We start from the raw sequence: 7,563 nt of genomic DNA, 5'->3' as shown, positions 1-7,563 counted from the left end.
CACTAAAGTTCTTCAAATAACCGCACTCATATAATTTGCAAAAAAACTATTATCTTTAAAATAAAAAACTTAGTCATTTCAATGATTTAATTACTCTATAAATCTTAATTGCATATTCATTCCTTAATCAGACAACATAAATCTCTTTTTCAATTAAAAAAAATTCAAATACAAGGTATTGAGTTTCAAAAATTAATTTGGGCTAATGATAAAAAAGGTCATTTTAAAGTGTCTTATTATAATTCAGGACACATAAATGTCCTCATGATAATTAAGGTCACCTGTTTACAACCTGACACTGAATATATGAATAATTACAAAACCTGCCACTGGCAGTCATGTTATAAAACCTCTCTCTGTCTCTCTCACTCTCCAACTCCGATCTATCTCCTCACGCTCCTCCCATCTAGTGCTCTCCGCCTTTCCACCCAACACCCTCGCCGTCTCCAGAGTCGGCGTCGTGTTGCCCGACCTTTTCTACTCTCGCCGCGTCGCCATGCCCGGCCTCGGAGGCATCGTCAGCCTCAACTCTCTCGTTCCCTACGGTTCTCATCATCGTCAGGCCAATCCTCCCGTTGCAAGCATCGGTGCCGATAAGGTTGCGCCCTTGAAAACTGTGTCCAACTGCACAGATTTCTCTTTGGCTGCATCGATGCCCTCATCAACAATGTCAGCGTTAGTGGTTGGTTACCTTTCATCTCTATCTAATTTTTTGCTTTTTTTTTTTTTTTAGCTTTACTCTTTGTTTACAGTTTCTAGAAAACTAATTGGCATCATTAATATTCATAATTTAGCTGCAGTTGCATGTTAGTTTTGATTCCGAGTGTTCTGCGGGTATGATTTTGGTTATCTTTCTGCATAAAGTGTATTGAGTACACGAGGTTTGATTAGTCTAAAATCTATGTTGGTTATAGATGTATAGTTGTTCTCCATTTTATTTTTTATTCTTTAGAAAGATCTTTATATTTTGAAGAGCTTGCTGATTCTTCTACCGTTGTTCCTTTTCAATTGTAACAAACGGTGCTAGATAACTATTTAAACTTGAATGCATTGCTTCCAACTCATGTAACATTATTTGGTGTAATATATATTTGTCATAGGGATGATTTTGCAACTCATATGGCAGAAGCCAGTTTCTTCAAGCCACTAGTGCAGTACCTTAAAGAAGGTAAATCACAGCTTTCTAACTCTCACTTTTGCATTTCTTTTGTTTTATGAATGTGTTTTTCATGATTAAATATGAGCTTTCTAATATTATTTAATAGCAAACTTGTGTAACCATAGCTAATTATCAATACAGCTTACAAGGCTTCCATACAAATTAATGGCAGGGACCAATGTAATCTAAAACCATAACATTGACATTTGATTTAATTTGTAACTTAATCATAGGTAAAGGAACTTTGTGTTGTTTTTAAGCATAACTTCAATCAATTATGTTCCCCATCATTTTACCTTTTAACTTGCATTTGGCCTTTGATTTATATTAATTTTTAGCATTTAGAAATATGTACAGTTAAACCTGAACTAACAGATTCAATACATTACAGTTTCATTAGGCTATCGTACAACTGAGCCATTTAGCAGATAACTAAGGGTCTTGGCAGATATAGATCAGTTGTCATTGGTCAATTATACCTATGATTATTTGAGTATTTATATAAGTTTCTTTTGAATTCCAGAACAGTTGCTAAATCAAGTGTGACTTAGTAAGAATTGCTAGCTCTGTTTTGGGTGACATAAAGCCTACAATGACATAGTTGGTTTTGTAGATGTCATATAACTTGTAAATTTTAGTTGGTTTTGGTTGGATTAAGTCACAGTTTGAAGTCATGGCCACTGGCCAGTGACATTGGCATTTGAGGTCACCTTTTAGGTGACAGTTAATGTTTAGTTTTTATGCTTTGAGCAAAGTAGATGTGATGGTGTTTATATTGGTGACGCTGTCTTATGCTTTGGTAAATTAGATGTGATGGTGTTGAGGTCCAATATATGCTGAACATGTTTCATATAATGTCACTAGCCAAGTCATTGTTAACCTCAAGTCACTAGCTATGTCACTGGCCAGGTCATTGTTAACCTTAAATCACTGGCCATGTCACTGTCTAGTGAAGTCACTGACCAGATCACTGTTAATCTCAAGTCAATAGCCATGTCACAGTCATGAATATGTCACTGATGATGATCTTATTTCACAACTTTGTACAGGATTTACAAACAGAAGACGTGCCGGGATAAAAAAAAACATATGGAATAAAGTGAGAAGAAGAAGAAGTTCCAGCAATGATAAAAGAAAAAATTAGGAAGAAAGTGATGAAGAACATTACTAAATTAATTAGTTTTTTTTTTGTATCTTTTTATGGCGTCACTGTTATATTTAGTTTTCCTTAATGAAAAATTCCTTTATAGATCTTTTGTAACAATTCAAGTTTTAGGCATCTTATAAATTGGCCAAGTCACTGGCCATTTCCAATGTTAATCACTAGTAAGTAGAAAAGTCACTATTAACCTCAAGTAACTAGTCGAGTCACTGACCAGGTAACTGTTAACCTCAATCTCCGACCAAGTCACTGGCTAGTGAAGTCAGTAGTCAGGTCAAGTCCCTAGTTAGTGAGGTCACTAATGTGGTGACCCGAGAGGGGGGGGTCCCACAGTGCCGCGACTCCGGGCCAATGAGAAACCGACATGTCACGAATGACATCCCGATAACTCATCAACCCGAAATCGCAAGGCCTTTTGGGTTTGGACTGTTGGTTCACAAAACACTTTCTTGGACAAATCATTCTAGAAACCTAACAACATATTTTCAAAAGCGGAATTTAAAGTGGGCTAAAGGATTTGGGCTTACAATAGGAGCCCAATTTGGAAAATAACAAATCACCAAGTAAATACAAGTATGAGAGACGCGCCCCAGGGTTACGGGTCTCTCGAAATTTTGGTAAACGATTAGGAAATAGATAAAAAGTAAATAAACAAGCTACTTCAAAATCCGATTAAGGACCAAAACCTTCTTTTGATAAAGTCAAGAAGAATATGCCAAGCCGAGCCATGTGCCTCCCCTGTACGCTCCCTAACTGAAGGAATGGATGGATTTCAAAACTTTTTAATTAGTGCGGAATAAGTTTAACAATTAAACTACTAACTAAACATAAAATCCATTCCTTTAACCCATGATCTTGGCTTATTGTGATATGTATATAAACATAGCATGCATGGTAAGGAAGAACAAAGAGGGAGTTTATGTTCTACTCACCCTTGGAGCGTGATTTTAATCCGATCCAAGTGAACCACCAAAGTTCCTCTCCTTGATCTCTCCTTGTGTGTGTTTCCTCCACCTTGAAGCACCTTGAATTAAGAACTCCTTCTTATACTCCTTCTTGTGCTTGTAATCTCCTCCTTGATGTAACAAGTAAAGCCACAAAAATATATGGCCTCTAAGGATCTTCACCAAGTGAATCAAGAGATGAAGAAAGATGAAAGAAAAGAAGAAATTATGCAAGTGTTCTTCTTTCCTTTAATTTCTGAAAAATGGACCAAGAGAGAACTCTCTTTCTCTCTCTCTAATCTGAAAATAATAGTGTGGAGACACACACTTTTCTTTGTCCATGCTTTCCCTTTTATATAATAGGAAATAACTCCAATTACTAAAAGAAAAATATTGACTTTCATAAAGCCAATATTTTGGCTGGTCCATACATGTTATTGGGCACTAAAAATGTGTCTTGGGCTTTCATTTAAATCTCATTTAGTGAAGCCCAAGTCCACACCAAAAAACCCGACAATCGTTTAGGCCCAATAGGTTCGGTTTTACCCGAAAATCCTAATTATGTTCAAATAATAAATCTAATTAATTATTTGCTCATAACCAACTCTTGTTTAATCTTCTTCATATATAATCTCAATGATCCACTTATATGGTGTGCGATCTCTTAGGTTCTAATTAACAAGGCAGTGAAGTTTATAGAAACCATTCTATTTTGTTTACGAATCAAAAACTCCATTTTTGATTCTCCCTTGTTATTAGGATAATAAATGTTTATTAATCCTCGGGGACTTCACAAGTCATGAGTGACGTCTTGCAACATATCATGACTACCCTAGTTAATGTAGAATGACAAAGAACCTATTCAATTGGAATTACAATACAATACGGTCCTTCTCTTACACTATGTTCTAAATCACATCATCGGGGTATGGAATTGATATGTCAATCCCCTAATGTGATTTTCATTCTTATGTGATTCTTAGAATGTGATTAAAAACTCCTTTTTAAATCTCATTCAATGCTTTGGCCAAAGACTCATTGAATCACATCTTTGAACATACACCTTATTTACTTAAGGATAGAGATTCCTTGTTGTACACTCACATGTCTCCATGACCGAATTGATTATACCAATGAATGCATCTATTATATCCATTAAGGGACACAATGTTATTGCATCATCAAGAGATAATCCATTCACTCATAAGACAACTATGGTGTCTCAGGTCAAAGGACTAATTTGTATTATTGCAATTTAGAGTTCAAGTTTGACATGTAAGTAAGACTCCATACAAGAACTCTAATGATCGCGTTCAGTATACTCTTTAAGTTAAGAGCACCCACATACTTGTATTAGTGTCTCTACACAAATGACAAGAGACATATCATCCTCCATATTGAGAATACATAGTATGTGCTAGTCTTTCCGGATTATCAATGTCCAAGTGATAATCCTATGACTAGGAACCTTTTAGGATAAGAGTGTGAAAGAGTAAATGTCTCACACATCTAACTCTTTAGATTACTTTCTCTTTAACTCATATTCCTTGGACCTTGTTCAATCAAATATTAAGTATAAGCAATGAACAATAAACTTGCCCTTTTGAATAATAATAATTACAATAATAATTACATCAAAATGATTGTTTTAGGACACAATTCCTTCACCAACCACGTAACCTGCACACTATTGTAGGGGTGAGCTTTCGTCCTCGCATGCCCAGTAAGGGCCGACCCAACCATGCTAGGTTTGAAAAATAATATACTTGAAAATATTTACTACATAATATTGTGCACGTTTATCGAAAAATGCTTTAAGAAAAGAGGCAACCACAAACATTTGTTTCTTTTAATAAGCATATGCAGTATGCTTCACACAATTTGGAGCTCCGAGATACTTACCTGCCGGCTAAAATAAAACAAATCGGTGACCGACCTGGTTCGTCCTGAATTCGAGAACCAGCCAACTACTCTGTAGTGCTTTCGACTACAAGTAGCGAAAGTGTCCATTTCCTGGCCCTGAGTCTCCTATGACTGGTTCACTGTTTATACTCACTTTTTCTCGACAAACATAGGAGCACGGCCCCCTCCGAAGGTTCACGGTTATCGACACTGTGGGATCCCTAGGAATCTACGCGTCTAGGTCCCATTCACTTTCAGGTCACAAGTACAAACATACAGTTGGTACAGTATCTCAACATGCAAGTCTAGCCTCGGTTTTCACAATAAGCAATTATCAGCTATGGAAACACGGATATCACGAGGCATCGACCAATGAACAACCAAAAACGTACTTGCAGGCAACATATTAATATACTAGAGCATTCCACATATAGAAAAGCCTCTAACAAGGAAGGGACAGCTCACCCTACCTGAAAATGTCGGCGTATTCCACTCTAGTGCTTTCCGCTTAAGCTTTCTTAACGATCGTGTTTCCTAAACCATTACTTAGTTTGTAAGTAATTATCCAGGTAAACATCATGATCAACTCTAAGTATTCCTTTTTATTTCAATGAGGCCATTAATTACTTCTTTTAACCTTTACCAATTTTGGAAACTAACTTCTTTCTTAAAAAGGAAAAACGTCCTTATCGCTCCGCTAAACTATCGCCAATCCGAGCGACCAAAGTCGAGTCGATCCTCACGTTTTACGAGGTCGGTCAACCCTGGTCAACACTCGGAGTTGACTTTTGACTTTTGACCAAATAATTTCTTTATTTACCATTATCTCTTATTTATTAAAAATAAATAAGTAAATAATTATAAATAAAGTTTTACTTTCACTTTTACCAATTTACTTCTCCTTTTTCACCTTTTCACTTTTACCATGAATTTCACCTCCACACTTACACTTTTATCTTTTACCTCCTTTTTACCGAATTTACCTTTACTTTCACCTTCTTCACTTTTTTACCAATTTACCAAGGTAAAACTCATTTAATCAACTTTTACTCTTTTCTTCATTTTCTTTATTTTCTTCCAAAAATAAAGCCATTTCTTTTCTCTTCCTTTTCTTTTTCTTTTGGCCAAAACTACACAACAATACTCACCAAAATCTTCAACACCAATTTCGAATCCTTTGAAAATTAGACCAATAAAATCCTACTAATTAAACTCTCTTCAAATATCTAATTTTCACAATTTTTCCAACAACAACAATATCTCAACAAAATCAAAATCAACCAATTAAATTCCAAAAATTCTAGGGTTTGTCCAAAACTCATTCCTTACCCTTTCTTCTTCAAAACTCATGGCCTAAGCTTCCTCCTTGGCCTTCTTCACCTACAAATCCGTCCAACATCAATACCACAACCAAAAATCTCGAAACAAGGTTGCATGGATAGATCCTTACCACAAATCCTTGCCAAACCCATAGCCTAGCCTCTTGATTTAGGGAAAATCGGGTTCATGCACCAAAAATCAAAAATGGAAATCAAAAAATCGAATTTGATAAGAAAGATGTATAGATCGAAGGAATAGAGGCTAGATTAGGATGGATAATACCTTGATTTGAACTTGGAAAGAAGAAATCACAAAAAGCCCCAATTTAGCTTCGGGTTCTAAGGTTTTTTGGAGGGTTGGATGGCCAAATTTCTTGATTTTGGTTGGAGAAATGGAAAGAGGGAAGGAAGAGAAGAAAATCTGGAAATTTTGGTAAAGGATGGGGTTCCGGCGACGGCGGCAGCGGCAGCGGCGATTTCCGGCGAGAGGGTAGAGAGAGAGAGTCTCGGGTAGAGAGAGAGAGGAAAGGGAGAAAATGAGGAAGAGGCTAAGGTTTTGAGAGAAGGTTTTCCTTTTATACCTCTCCCTAAATTTAATTATGAAATGTCTAAGTTGCCCCTCCTGTTGGGCTAATGGGCTTGGGCTGCTCCATTTTCATTTTCCTTTTAATTTCCTCAAGCCCAATTCGAAAATACATCTTCATTTTCATTTCTCCGACACTTCACCTAATCCATTCGGGAAATTTTTCCGGGCTTGTCCTAAGCCTCGATACTTTAAAAATAGTTTCCTAGACCAAAATTGGATTTTCTCTAATTTCTTAATCCTTTTAATGGCCTCAAAATCTTAATCTAATCTCGAATACATTCGTACCTTACGAATACGTAATTTCATACGTTATGAGACAAATTAAAATAACAAGAAAAAGTACGAAGTTAAAATGTTCTCCTTTCAAATTTGCTTCGGCGATCTTTTGCTTCAATGAACTTTAGTAACCTTCTAGGCCCAAAACGAAGGACGTTGGCCCAAACTTAAATCGTAAGGCCCAATAGGTGGTCTCGACACCAAAACAATTTCCA

At 36.3% G+C, this 7,563-nt stretch overlaps 1 long non-coding RNA gene across 1 annotated transcript; it reads right to left on the bottom strand.

The window, feature by feature from the left end:
- Positions 1-6,365: 6,365 nt before the first annotated feature.
- Positions 6,366-7,021, bottom strand: LOC133729829 (uncharacterized). Its single transcript, XR_009856516.1, has 3 exons — positions 6,770-7,021; positions 6,618-6,649; positions 6,366-6,547 (listed from the first exon to the last, which is right to left on the bottom strand). It is a non-coding gene; the product is annotated as an uncharacterized LOC133729829 (long non-coding RNA).
- Between the last annotated feature and the right edge of the window lie 542 nt (positions 7,022-7,563).

The sequence above is a fragment of the Rosa rugosa genome, chromosome 2 (genome assembly GCF_958449725.1).
Source record: "Rosa rugosa chromosome 2, drRosRugo1.1, whole genome shotgun sequence".
Taxonomy (NCBI): Eukaryota; Viridiplantae; Streptophyta; class Magnoliopsida; order Rosales; family Rosaceae; genus Rosa; species Rosa rugosa.
The sequence above is the reverse complement of the archived record's forward strand: the minus strand, read 5'-3'. Positions and strand labels throughout refer to the sequence as shown.